At 37.2% G+C, this 15,964-nt stretch overlaps 1 protein-coding gene across 3 annotated transcripts in view; it reads right to left on the bottom strand.

The window, feature by feature from the left end:
- agbl4 (AGBL carboxypeptidase 4) overlaps nucleotides 1-15,964 on the bottom strand; it is an 861,886-nt gene that overhangs the window by 145,019 nt on the left and 700,903 nt on the right. The gene's annotated exons all lie outside the window — the stretch shown is intronic.

The raw sequence follows: 15,964 nt of genomic DNA, 5'->3' as shown, positions 1-15,964 counted from the left end.
CATTAAACGTGGGTGGAAGGAAACGTAATATAGTTGCAAATGCATCTACAGGTTATCCATACATCTCTGTGCCATGTCTGCTTTAGCACCGCCGGTAAATAGCATGTTAGCATCGATTAGCGTAGCATGTTAGTATCAATTAGCTGGCAGTCAACATCAACAAAACTCACCTTTGTGATTTCGTTGACTATCATTGCAAATGCATCTGCAGGTTATCCATACTACTCTGTGCCATGTCTGCCTTAGCACCGCTGGTAGATAACATGTTAGCGTCGATTAGCTTAGCATGTTAGCATCGATTAGCTGGCAGTCACGCCTCGACCAAATATGTCTGATTAGCACATAAGTCAAGATCAACAAAACTCACCTTTGTGATTTTGTTGACTTTATCGTTGCAAATGCATCTGCAGGTTATCCATACATCTCTGTGCCATGTCTGCCTTAGCATCGCCGGTCAAATGTGGAGACACTCTGGCACATTCAATGGGGGTCTGGCGGCAGACACTTTGGCATCTTCGGGCCAGTGGTGCAACTTGAATCCCTCCCTGTTAGTGTTGTTACACCCTCCGACAACACACCGACGAGGCATGATGTCTCCAAGGTTCCAAAAAATAGTCCAAAAAACGGAAAATAACAGAGCTGAGACCCGGTGTTTGTAATGTGTTGAAAATGAAAATGGTGGGTGTGTTACCTCGGCGACGTCACATTCTGACGTCATCGCCTCCAGCGCGATAAACAGAAAGGCGTTTAATTCGCCAAAATTCACCCATTTAGAGTTCGGAAATCGGTTAAAAAAATAGATGGTCTTTTTTCTGCACCATCAAGGTATATATTGACGCTTACATAGGTCTGCTGATAATGTTCCCCTTTAAGGGCTGTTGCTGTAGTGGTTATCAATTGTGCTGAAGTTGTACTTTCTCTATCCGTGCAAAGCCAGTCTTGTATCAGTGTCTGTTTCCAGAATCGGCCAGCCGACTGCCAAGGCCGAACATCAAGTGCCGTGACGCAGACAAAGTATGCAAAGTATCACAAAGTATCACACAACTCTTATGCTTGAGAGCCGTTGCTGTAGTTATAATCAATTGTGCTACAGTTGTACTTTTTCACTAGAATTTCGACTAGCATGACGCTAACATCACCACTAGCATCCCAGGTAGCACATGACAGGTTGCAGATATTGAGTCTCTCTTATGCCCAAGGTAAGAAAAGAGTGACTGAAGTAAATAATCGATGACAGGGAATTCAATAATTGAGGTAAGACAGGCGTTGCACGCTGTCGTCAAGTTCCTGACATACTTGTGAACACGCCTGTCAAAGTGCAAACTACGCAGCGGCGTGAAAACTGCAAACAATACAGTGTGAAGACAGGTAGCACGTGCAAAAACACACACCTGGGTGGCGGGCAGACAATACAATATTTTGGTGGACTAAATAAAGTCAACAGTGGGTCAGAATAATAGTAAAAAACAAAACACACGTCGTCTGAAAGGGCAAGCTGGTCCTTGACGTCCCGCCATTTTTGTGTGTAAACACACACAGACATCATACATAAAATATATATTTTTTTTTTAGCCCCACACATCTTTTTTTTGTATCTGACACCTGATATATTTCTGGCATCAACACCTGCAGTCGCTGTGTGCAGGTGTGTGCTACTGGGAACCTGTCAGCTTGGCTCCACTTTAGCACACACACGCTAAACAGACAATGTGGGGACCTCCTTCAATGTACGGACTTGGATGGACGAGGTTATAGCTCCACCTTAGCACACACACACACTAAACAGGCAATGTGGGGACCTCCTTCAATGTGGGGACCTTGGATGGACGAGGTTATAGCTCCACTTTAGCGCACACACACACACACTAAACAGGCAATGTTGGGACCTCCTTCAATGTGGGGACCTTGGATGGACAAGGTTATAGCTCCACTTTAGCACACACACATGTTAAACAGACAATGTGGGGACCTCCTTCAATGTGGGGACTTGGATGGACGAGGTTATAGCTCCACTTTAGCACACACACACACTAAACAGGCAATGTGGGGACCTCCTTCAATGTGGAGAACTTGGATGGACGAGGTTATAGCTCCACTTTAGCACACACACATGCTAAACAGACAATGTGGGGACCTCCTTCAATGTGGGGCCCTTGGATGGACGAGGTTATAGCTCCACTTTAGCACACACACATGCTAAACAGACAATGTGGGGACCTCCTTCAATGTGGGGACTTGGATGGACGAGGTTATAGCTCCACTTTAGCACACACACACACACACTAAACAGGCAATGTGGGGACCTCCTTCAATGTGGAGAACTTGGATGGACGAGGTTATAGCTCCACTTTAGCACACACACATGCTAAACAGACAATGTGGGGACCTCCTTCAATGTGGGGACTTGGATGGACGAGGTTATAGCTCCACTTTAGCACACACACACACACTAAACAGGCAATGTGGGGACCTCCTTCAATGTGGAGAACTTGGATGGACGAGGTTATAGCTCCACTTTAGCACACACACACACTAAACAGACAATGTGGGGACCTCCTTCAATGTGGGGCCCTTGGATGGACGAGGTTATAGCTCCACTTTAGCACACACACATGCTAAACAGACAATGTGGGGACCTCCTTCAATGTGGGGACCTTGGATGGACGAGGTTTAAGCTCCACTTTAGCACACACACACACACACACTAAACAGGCAATGTGGGGACCTCCTTCAATGTGGAGAATTTGGATGGACGAGGTTATAGCTCCACTTTAGCACACACACATGCTAAACAGACAATGTGGGGACCTCCTTCAATGTGGGGACTTGGATGGACGAGGTTATAGCTCCACTTTAGCACACACACACACACACTAAACAGGCAATGTGGGGACCTCCTTCAATGTGGAGAACTTGGATGGACGAGGTTATAGCTCCACTTTAGCACACACACACACACTAAACAGGCAATGTGGGGACCTCCTTCAATGTGGGGACCTTGGATGGACGAGGTTTAAGCTCCACTTTAGCACACACACACACTAAACAGGCAATGTTGGGACCTCCTTCAATGTGGGGACCTTGGATGGACAAGGTTATAGCTCCACTTTAGCACACACACATGCTAAACAGACAATGTGGGGACCTCCTTCAATCTGGGGACTTGGATGGACGAGGTTATAGCTCCACTTTAGCACACACACACACACACACACTAAACAGGCAATGTGGGGACCTCCTTCAATGTGGGGACCTTGGATGGACGAGGTTTAAGCTCCACTTTAGCACACACACACACTAAACAGGCAATGTTGGGACCTCCTTCAATGTGGGGACCTTGGATGGACAAGGTTATAGCTCCACTTTAGCACACACACATGCTAAACAGACAATGTGGGGACCTCCTTCAATCTGGGGACTTGGATGGACGAGGTTATAGCTCCACTTTAGCACACACACACACACACTAAACAGGCAATGTGGGGACCTTGGATGGACGAGGTTATAGCTCCACTTTAGCACACACACATGCTAAACAGACAATGTGGGGACCTCCTTCAATGTGGGGCCCTCGGATGGACGAGGTTATAGCTCCACTTTAGCACACACACACACGCTAAACAGACAATGTGGGGACCTTGGATGGACGAGGTTATCGTCTTATCTTAAACTATACTGATTATTTGCATTATATTCATTTAATCAATACATTTTTTAGACTGTTATTTTTTCTACTGTACACTGAATCTTATGCACCATATGTTTTTAAATAGAATTTTACCGACCTGAATTTTTTTTACACAAAATCTTTTTACACTGACTTTTTAAACAGTGAATTTTTCTGCACGAAATGTTTTATACTAACTTTTTCTGCATTGATATTTTACACTCAATTTTGAAGCAACAAATATTTCACACATTTTTATACACTGATTTTTTTTTTTTGCACCAAATGTTTTTACACTGAACATTTTCCACATTTAATTTTTTTTACACCAAATCTTTTTAGATTTAATTTTTAAATACTGTCCATAGATGTTATGCACCAAATGTTTTACACAAAATTTTTCTGCACTGATTTTTTTTACATTGAATTTTTATTTAACACATTTTTATACACTGTATTTTTCCGCAACAAATGTTTTTACACTGAACATTTCCACACTGAATTTTTTTTTTACACCAAATCTTTTTAGATTGAATTTATATATACATTAATGTTATGCACCAAATGTTTTACACTAAATTTTTCTGCACCAATTTTTTTACATTGAATTTTTATACAGCACATTTTTATACATTGACTTTTTTGGCAAAAAATATTTTTACACAGTTTTTTTCTGCACTGAATTTTTTTTACACTCAATTCTTTTTGCACCAAATGTTTTTCCACTGAATTTTTATGCACCAATTTTTTAAAGACATTTTTTCACACAACTTTTATGCAGTACAATTAATTTTTATAAACTCATTATTCACCACCGAATGTTTTACACTGAATTTTTCTGTACTTAACTTTTATTATACAATTTCTTTTTACACTGAATTTTTCTATCATTAATTTCTCTGCACCAAATTTGTCACACTTAAATTTTTCTGCACTGACATTTTACACTGAATTTTGAAGCAACAAATACTCCTGCACCGACTTTGTTTAAACTGAATGGTGTACACACAACGTATTTTTTAAACAACATTTTTCAGCACCAAAACATTTTTTCAAAAGTGATTTTTTTTACACTGAAATTTTCTATCATAAATTTTTCGGCACCGAATTTTTACACAGAATTTTTGTTCACTGATTTTTTTGTCAGTGAATTTTTTTTACACTAAATTTTTCAGTACAATTAATTTTTATAAACTCATTATTCACCACCGAATGTTTTACACTGAATTTTTCTGTACTTAACTTTTATTATACAATTTCTTTTTACACTAAATTTTTCTATCATTAATTTTTCTGCACCAAATTTTTCACACCTGAATTTTTCTGCACTGATTGTTTACACTGAATTTGAAGCAACAAATATTCCTGCACTCACTTTGTTTACACTGAATTTTGTACACACAAAACATTTTCTACACAAAAATTTTCAGCGCCAAACATTTTTTTTCACACTGAATTTTTCGTCAGTTAATTTTTTTACACTGAATTTTTCCATAGTGTCTTTTTTCACACTGATGATTTATTTTTATTGTTAAATTTTTCTTGCACTGAATTTTTCTATCATGAATTTTTCTGCACCAACATTTTTCCCACTGAATTCTCATGCACTGATTTTTTACACTGAATTTTGAAGCAACAAATATTCCTGCACTGACTTTGTTTACACTGACTTTTGTACACACAAAACATTTTTTACACAACATTTTTCAGCGCCAAACATTTTTTTTCACACTGAATTTTTCGTCAGTGAATTTTTTTACACTGAATTTTTCTTTAAATTAATCATTTATACACGGAATTTTAACCAAATACATTTTTAAATACATTTTTGGCTCACAAATGTTCACTCAGTGAAATTGTCGGCACAATTTGAAGACCAATATCCCCCTCCTGCACACCCAAAGACCGCGTGGTGACCCCTCAGTGGCGCCGACGTCGACGTGCAGGGCCCAGGGTCATGTGACGCCTCCAAACGAGACGCTCGTTAACACCAGTCATGGCTGGCAGCGCCGCTTCCTTCCTGTGTGTGTGTTGCAATGCATCATGGGCCCGGATTGACGCTGACAGTGGCAGACAAGTGTCACTTTTGGCACGGTGTTGATGAAAAGTCATATATATATATATATATATATATATATATGTATATATATATATATATATATATATATATATATATATATATATATATATAAATTACATTTTTGAGCCGCTGCTCTCCAGTGTTGTTAGCACTCATGCACCCTTGGACAATAACACTCACCAAGAAAGTTTTTGGTGGATATCAAGCTGTACACAGACTAATCTAAAGTATACCCAAGTGTTACTGCAGTACAAATATTTGGTGTGTACTTTTTAAATTGATTGATTGATTCAGGCTGATATTAGTAGATTGCACAGTACAGTACATATTCCCTACAATTGAGCACTAAATGGTAACACCCCAATAAGTTTTTCAACTTGGGGTCCACGTTAATCAATTCGTTAGCTCTCTTCAAATTAAAGTGGAGTGGTATTTTGTTTCTTGGTGACAATTAAGTTAAGCGTGTGACGCGGTGAGTTGAATGATGGGATAGGATGGACTCTGCGGACACGTTTGTTACTGGATACTGTTTATTTCAATTCTGCCTTGGATACTTTGTATGTGTTAGTGTGAATATTTGACACTTGTTGATAGTGACAAATGTGCTGTTTTACCCTGCAATATTGTTCAATTATGATTCGGATGTTGATATATTGTGTTTAATAGTTTATATTTGGAGGACAATAAGTGGATGGAATATGAACGTGCAGAAAACAATCTCCAGAGAGGCGGCTGGATCCTCTCGGACACGCATTATTTACCTTGAAACCCAACTAAGGGTGTGCATTAACGACATTTAAAGGCCCATTAACAGGTAATTAACATACTATTAAAACACTATTAGTGCAATTAGCCGGCCGTCATTGGCCGAGAGAGTGTGACTGGAGGAGAGTGTTGTTGAGGTGAGTCAAGAGGTGAGAGGCGGGGGATGAATATTTAAGCGACTGCAGGGAGTCGCCGTGACAGCGACGGTGCTGCTGCCATGGCGACGCGCTGGCTGGAATGTTTTAACGAAGGCCGGGTTTGATCACGCGGCGTTTAGGAAGACATGTTTGTGTCTCAACAACCGTCCTTTTGTGGCAGAACACGGCTAAACCGCGCTCGTCTGGGCTTGTCCCCTCATGTCGGCGCCGCCATGTCGGAGTCTGGGAGCGTTAAAATAACTCAATAACATTGGGTTAAAATAACTTAATAGATGGAGTTAAAATAACTCAATAACTTTGGGTTAAAATAAGTTGATAAAATCATCTAAAAATAACTTGATAAGATAAGGTTAAAATAAAGGTGTTAAAATAGTTTGATGAAATCAGGTTGAAAACAAGTTTATAATAATGGGTTAAAATAAGTTAATTACATCGGGTTAAAATAGGTCGATAATATTCTAAAATAAGTTGCTAACATAAGATTAAAACAAGTCAATAACATCGGGTTAAAATAACTTAATACATTGGGCTAAAATAAGTGCATAAAATCATGTTAGAATAAGTTGATAACATGAGGTTAAAATAACTCAATAGATTGAGTTAAAATAACTCAATAACATTGGGTTACAATAAGTTGATAAAATCATCTTAAAATAACTTGATAACATAAGGTTAAATAAAGGTGTTAAAATTGGTTGATGAAATCAGGTTAAAAATAAGTTTATAATAATGGATTAAAATAAGATAATTACATCGGGTTAAAATAGGTCAATAATATTCTAAAATAAGTTGCTAACATAAGATTAAAACAAGTCAATAACACCGGGTTAAAATAACTTAATAGATTGAGTTAAAATAACTCAATAACATTGGGTATAAATAAGTTGATAAAATCATCTTAAAATAACTTGATAACATAAGGTTAAAATAAGGGTGTTAAAATAGGTTGATGAAATCAGGTTAAAAATAAGTTTATAATAAAAACAAGTTTATAATAAGTTAATTACATCGGGTTAAAATAGGTCGATAATATTCTAAAATAAGTTGCTAACATAAGATTAAAACAAGTCAATAACACCGGGTTAAAATAACTTAATAGATGGAGTTAAAATAACTCAATAACTTTGGGTTAAAATAAGTTGATAAAATCATCTAAAAATAACTTGATAAGATAAGGTTAAAATAAAGGTGTTAAAATAGTTTGATGAAATCAGGTTGAAAACAAGTTTATAATAATGGGTTAAAATAAGTTAATTACATCGGGTTAAAATAGGTCGATAATATTCTAAAATAAGTTGCTAACATAAGATTAAAACAAGTCAATAACATCGGGTTAAAATAACTTAATACATTGGGCTAAAATAAGTGCATAAAATCATGTTAGAATAAGTTGATAACATGAGGTTAAAATAACTCAATAGATTGAGTTAAAATAACTCAATAACATTGGGTTACAATAAGTTGATAAAATCATCTTAAAATAACTTGATAACATAAGGTTAAATAAAGGTGTTAAAATTGGTTGATGAAATCAGGTTAAAAATAAGTTTATAATAATGGATTAAAATAAGATAATTACATCGGGTTAAAATAGGTCAATAATATTCTAAAATAAGTTGCTAACATAAGATTAAAACAAGTCAATAACACCGGGTTAAAATAACTTAATAGATTGAGTTAAAATAACTCAATAACATTGGGTATAAATAAGTTGATAAAATCATCTTAAAATAACTTGATAACATAAGGTTAAAATAAGGGTGTTAAAATAGGTTGATGAAATCAGGTTAAAAATAAGTTTATAATAAAAACAAGTTTATAATAAGTTAATTACATCGGGTTAAAATAGGTCGATAATATTCTAAAATAAGTTGCTAACATAAGATTAAAACAAGTCAATAACACCGGGTTAAAATAACTTAATAGATTGAGTTAAAATAACTCAATAACATTGGGTATAAATAAGTTGATAAAATCATCTTAAAATAACTTGATAACATAAGGTTAAAATAAAGGTGTTAAAATAGGTTGATGAAATCAGGTTAAAAACAAGTTTATAATAAAAACAAGTTTAAAATAAGTTAATTACATCGGGTTAAAATAGGTCGATAAAATTCTAAAATAAGTTGCTAACATAAGATTAAAACAAGTCAATAACACCGGGTTAAAATAACTTAATAGATTGAGTTAAAATAACTCAATAACATTGGGTTAAAATAAGTTGATAAAATCATCTTAAAATAACTTGATAACATAAGGTTAAAATAAGGGTGTTAAAATAGGTTGATGAAATCAGGTTAAAAACAAGTTTATAATAAAAACAAGTTTAAAATAAGTTAATTACATCGGGTTAAAATAGGTCGATACTATTCTAAAATAAGTTGCTAACATAAGATTAAAACAAGTCAATAACACCGGGTTAAAATAACTTAATACATTGGGTTAAAATAAGTGGATAAAATCATGTTAGAATAAGTTGATAACATGAGGTTAAAATAAGTCAATAAAATCATCTTAAAATAACTTCATAACATAAGGTTAAAATAAAGGTGTTAAAATAGGTTGGTGAAATTAGGTTAAAAACTAATTTATAATAATGGATTAAAATAAATTAATTACATCGGGTTAAAATAGGTCGATAATATTCTAAAATAAGTTGCTAACATAAGATTAAAACAAGTCAATAACACCGGGTTAAAATAACTTAATACATTGGGTTAAAATAAGTGCATAAAATCCTGTTAGAATAAATAAGTCAATAAAAACATGTTAAAAAAGTTAATAACATAAGATTAAAATAAGTCAATAACACCGGGTTAAAATAATTTAATACATTGGGTTAAAATAAGTAGATAAATTCATCTTAGAATAAGTTGATAACATAAGGTTAAAATAAAGGTGTTAAAATAGGTTGGTGAAATCAGGTTAAAAATAAGTTTATAATAATGGATTAAAATAAGTTAATTACATCGGGTTAAAATAGGTCGATAATATTCTAAAATAAGTTGCTAACATAAAATTAAAACAAGTCAATAACACCGGGTTAAAATAACTTAATACGTTGGGTTAAAATAAGTGGATAAAATCATGTTAAAATAAGTTAATAACATAAGATTAAAATAAGTCAATACATTGGGTTAAGATAACTCAATAAATTGAATTAAAATAACTCAATAACATTGGGTATAAATAAGTTGATAAAATCATCTTAGAATAAGTTGATAACATAAGGTTAAAATAAAGGTGTTAAAATAGGTTGATGAAATCAGGTTAAAAACAAGTTTATAATAAAAACAAGTTTATAATAAGTTAATTACATCGGGTTGAAATAGGTCGATAATATTCTAAAATAAGTTGCTAACATAAGATTAAAACAAGTCAATAACACCGGGTTAAAATAACTTAATACATTCGGTTAAAATAAGTGGATAAAATCATGTTAGAATAAGTTGATAACATGAGGTTAAAATAAGTTCAAATACACTTGGATTTGGGTTCAAATCCAGGCTCAGGATCTTTCTGTGTGGAGTTTGCATGTTCTCCCCGTGAATGCGTGGGTTCCCTCCGGGTACTCCGGCTTCCCCCCACCTCCAAAGACATGCACCTGGGGATAGGCCCCTCCCACCTCCAAAGACATGCACCTGGAGATAGGCCCCTCCCACCTCCAAAGACATACACCTGGGGATAGGCCCCTCCCACCTCCAAAGACATGCACCTGGGGATAGGCCCCTCCCACCTCCAAAGACATGCACCTGGGGATAGGCCCCTCCCACCTCCAAAGACACGCCCCTGGGGATAGGCCCCTCCCACCTCCAAAGACATGCACCTGGGGATAGGCCCCTCCCACCTCCAAAGACATGCACCTGGGGATAGGCCCCTCCCATCTCCAAAGACATGCACCTGGGGATAGGTTGATTGGCAACACTAAATGGTCCCTAGTGTGTGAATGTTGTCTGTCTATCTGTGTTGGCCCTGCGATGAGGTGGCGACTTGTCCAGGGTGTACCCCGCCTTCCGCCCGATTGTAGCTGAGATAGGCGCCAGCGCCCCCCGCGACCCCGAAAGGGAATAAGCGGTAGGAAATGGATGGATGTATATATATATAAATATATATACGGCTAGAATTCACTGAAAGTCAAGTATTTTGCATATTAATATATATTTATATATATATGAAATACTTGACTTGGTGAATTCTAGCTGTAAATATACTCCTCCCCTTTTAACCACGCCCCCCCACACCCGAAATCGGAGGTGTGAAGGTTGGCAAGTACGCCTGGTCGGGATGAGTCATGCTGTGGTCGTGTTTGATTGGAAGTCATAAGGCGGGCCACGTCCCCTCCCTCACATTCTACCACGGTCGTAAAAAGCCGGCAGGTTCTTTTATTTTTTTTTTGCATTCCAAACACATCCAATGTCACACAGGAAATGCGTTACCGCCAGTGATTATGCCGCCGCCGCGCCAGATAAGATGAATCCGAGCATGTTCCAAGAAGCTCCATAAAAGCAGCCAAACGTCCATATTCATTAGGTCGCTCGTGTGACACAAATAGGATATCTCCACCCCCTCCTCGCCCTTTTCTGGCTTTTCACCGCAGGGTGGGGACGCCGCTGCGACACACGGCGAGGGCCGCAGAGCCCAACCCGGCGCGGAAGCCACGCCGCTAATCCATCATCACCTCTGCCGATAGCGGCGGGCGGGAATACGTTGGGGGGGGTTTGGGCCGCACTCACATGGACGGGCGAATGACACGCTTGCTTACACGGGCAATACCGTATGGAAATGACTCCGTTTGCACATAAGTGACGGTCCGCTCGCTCGAAGCCACACCGGAAAATGTCAGGACAGCTTAGCTTTGCTAAAAAAAAACAAAAAAAAAAACACACAACAAAAAATTTACAATTTTCCTACGCTATGAACCCTGTAGCTTATAAAACGGTGCGGCTAATTTATGTTTTTCTCTTCGCCTGGCAGACATCCATCCATCCATTTTCTACCACTTATTCCCTTTCGGGGTCGCGGGGGGCGCTGGCGCCTATCTCAGCTACAATCGGGCGGAAGGCGGGTACACCCTGGACAAGTCGCCACCTCATCGCAGGGCCAACACAGATAGACAGACAACATTCACACACTAGGGACCATTTAGTGTTGCCAATCAACCTATCCCCAGGTGCATGTCTTTGGAGGTGGGAGGGGCCTATCCCCAGGTGCATGTCTTTGGAGGTGGGAGGAAGCCGGAGTACCCGGAGGGAACCCACGCAGTCACGGGGAGAACATGCAAACTCCACACAGAAAGATCCCGAGCCTGGATTTGAACCCAGGACTGCAGGAACTTCGTATTGTGAGGCAGACGCACTAACCCCTCTGCCACCGTGAAGCCCATATATATATATATATATATATATATATATATATATACACACATACATACATACAAACATACACATATACATACATACACACACATATATATATATATATATATATATATATGTGTAAATAAGAGAAATACTTGAATTTCAGTGTTCATTTATTTACACATTGTGACAGTCTCTTGCTGTCGTCGTGTGGGTTCCATGGACCACTCAGGAAGGACATGATCGTCGAGCAGGTTTGAGTCGCTCGTAGCCACACCGGAAAATGTCAGGGCAGCTTAGCTTTGCTAAAAAAAAAAAAGTATAATTTTCCTACGCTATGAACCCTGCAGCTTATAAAACGGTGCGGCTAATTTATGTTTTTCTCTTCGCCCGGCAGACATAATGTTTTCTATTCAACACCGGACAGAAACATTGAAAAGGTGTGTTCTTGTTTTTGTGCAATGGCGCCAACTTTTGGACGCCTTCGCTCACTGCGGGTGCAAAATGAACATCCGGTTTTGCACCTTCTAACCGTTTCTGCTGGAAATGATTCTTCACGTATCCCCCGAGCAATGTTTGTTAGTTTTAAAATACAAGTAAAACAATTAATACTGCTCAGTGGCTTCGTGGTTAGAGTGTCTCTGCCCTGGGATCGGTAGGTCGTGAGTTCGAACCCCGGCCGAGGAGCGGTAATGGCCAGATCATTAGGTACACCTGCGCAAACTAATGTGGGAAAAACTGTAAGGGTTTGGTGAACTTTTGTCTCTCGGTTTGTGGTGATGTCATCGTCTGATCTGGTGGTTGGAGTGTCCGCCCCGATATCAGTAGGTCGTGAGTTCGAACCCCGGTTTAAGAGGCACATCATTAGGTACACATGCGCAAACTAATGTGGGAAAAACTGAAAGGGTTTGGTGAACTATTGTCTCTCGGTTTGTGGTGATGTCATCGTCTGATCTGGTGGTTCGAGTGTCCGCCCCGAGATCGGTAGGTCGTGAGTTCAAAGACAAGGCACAGCCTGGACAAGTCACCACCTCATCGCGGGGCCAACACGCAGTAAAATTCCTTATTGTTTTAAAGGGGACCTAAAATGCAAAAAAAACCAACTTTTCTCACCTATTGGTACCTGTTTTTGTGTATTAGGGACCTGCATAAGTCAACATCGGCGGTCCCCTCCAAGGTTTCTCATTGTCATCCCTTTGGTTTGAGTTTTTCCTTGCCCTGATGTGGGATCTGAGCCCAGGATGTCGTTGTGGCTTGTGCAGCCCTTTGAGACAATGGTGATTTAGGGCTATATAAATAAATTTTGATTGATTGACTGTGTTTGAGTACAGGAAAATAAAACACTGTACGTTAATCAAGTGATTTTTTTTCTTTCGCCGTACCACTCGGTCAATGTTGTGAAATATACGGACCAACGGAACAATTAGGTCTAATCCGTAACATGAGTACACAAATATAAAAATGAGCTTCAATTCTTTTAATGTAAGATACTGCCATACTAAATGTGTCCACTGGATGTCGCAATAAGCAGGCGGCGGCAGACTGATGCAGTATCGACGTGCAAGACCTTCTTTTAGTGTAAATGATCCACTCAACGGATGAAATAACAAAACACTACTATACGAAGACTTAAGTCAACATGGCCATCATCTTTGTAGTTAAGAGTTTCAAGCAGCTCAGCATGATGCGCACCCTGAACTCCATGGCATTGCATTAAATAAGGCAAATATTATTTCCCAGTTTACTATTTGGCTCAATGACCGGAGTTACATCTTTTCATAATCATTTCTGCACAGCTTGTCTTCATTTAAAAAAGGTGCCATTAATTTAATTTGCAGGTCTAATGCAGTGACTTTTTTACTCCAGCAGATGGCACCATTCCAAAACACCAGTGCAGTATCAGTACAGCCAGTGTGCTCGGTTTACTTTGTACAAAGCAAAGCGTGGCATCGAGTTGAAGTACGTCTTCTGCTGGCCACTGAAAACCCAAGTGTGACGGCTCAGTGAGCGCTTGGCACACTCACTACCTGTATTGACACTGCACTAATACTGCAGTAGTGCTCTTAGAATGAAAAACAATCAAATATTTGTTTGTAGAACAGTTTGAATGCCGGTTTAAAAAAAAAAAAAAGTCTAATTTGGGGCCCCTAAGCAAAAATTTTATTAAAACAATGTTTCCCTTCTATTTGTTTTAACTTTTATAATCAAACTAGAATTGTATTAGTGCAAAATAACACATTTGCCAGAGATTCCAGTTTACCAGCAGGAAGGGGCTATAAATAATAATAAAATATTAGTCATATACATATACTGTACAATATAGATATTATATATAAATCATGTATTTTAAAAATGTAATTTTTTTTTGTATTATTTAAATAAAATTAATGATTTAAGATGAGTTATTACTTTCTATTGGACTTGGAATGCGTTGATTTCAAATGTGTTACAATTTGAGAACAAGGATTAAACACATGTAGAAGTTGTTATGAAGTGGAAAGGCGTTAGGATGAAATAAACTTTGCTTCTTCTTACTCCCTTTCGGACATGTCATGAGGAATGAAAATGTGTAATATGTGACGTAACATGCTGACTTTGTATACAAGTTCCAAACAAAAAGACAGGATTTGTGTTGAACTACTTTTTTTTTTGCTTCAAAAATGTAACTTGAACTGAGTCTCGATTATTTTCTGGTCCGCCACCGCTAGGGAGAAGGAAAACGTGTCAAAATGTCATCAATTGTCTCTGAAATTGTTGTAAGTACACCTCTGCATAAAGAAAACAAAATAAATACAGATCAACTTACAGCTAATTATTTTAACATTGTTTTTAGTCTGTAATAGAACATATTTAAAGTGCATCAAATATAATTATTTAAACCACAAGGTGTCAAACTCGAGGCCCGGAGACCAGATCTGGCCCACAAACACATGTCTATAAAGTACTTCATATTTTCTCACTAATTGTAATGGATATTTGTTTATTTTGACAGAAAATATATATATATATATACTGCTTAAAAATTCCAAGTCTTTTAAACATTAATAGTATCCAATATTGCAACAGATATTATAGTATACGACCATACTTTCCAATTTTTTGTGTGAATAAAAATAAATTTTAAATAATAATTAATTAAATAATTAATTTTAATAAAAATGACAATACTTTTTACAATGTCCTTTATTTTATATTAAAAAAAACAATTTTTTTTCTCGGTTAAAATTCTGTTGACTGAGCTGCCATATTTTTTACTGTAAAATTGTGTTTTTAACAGTGTATTACTGTAAAAAGGAAAAAAAGGCAACTTTTGTTTTTACAATAGAAAAACTGTCAGTTAAGTTGCCAGAATGTACTGTTTTTCACAATATAATGTTGGGAAAACCAACAATTTAACACACAAATTCTGGCAATTAAGCTGCCATGTTTTTCCTTAAAGCCCCCCCCCCCCCCCAAAAAAAAAACAACGGTAGTGTTTCTCCATTTACCGTAAAATGTTGTAAAAAAAAAAAACACAAAAAACTATTTTACAGTAAAATTTTGCAAAGTTTTTACTGTAAAATCCACAGTACATTTAAAATAATTTATATAATTAATAATGAAATCCAGAGGAAAATTCTTACATTATTCATTGTTAGAATTGGCCCTCTGATTGCAGCCATGCCTTGCCCAAGGACACAACGGAAGTGACTAGGATGGAGGAAGCGGGAATCGAACCAGGAACCCTCAAGTTGCTGGCACGGCCTCCACGAGCTATACCATCCCCCACTTAAAAAAAATAAAAATAAATAAATATATATATATGTATGTATATATAAATAAACAGAAATAAATAAATCATAAAAATAATTTAAATATCCTAAAAATTAATCACAATATAAAACACTTTAACCTACAAAACAAAATAAATAAAACAATTTATGATTAATTTTTAAAT

The sequence above is a fragment of the Nerophis ophidion genome, linkage group LG22 (assembly GCF_033978795.1).
Source record: "Nerophis ophidion isolate RoL-2023_Sa linkage group LG22, RoL_Noph_v1.0, whole genome shotgun sequence".
Lineage (NCBI taxonomy): Eukaryota > Metazoa > Chordata > Actinopteri > Syngnathiformes > Syngnathidae > Nerophis > Nerophis ophidion.
The sequence above is the reverse complement of the archived record's forward strand: the minus strand, read 5'-3'. Positions and strand labels throughout refer to the sequence as shown.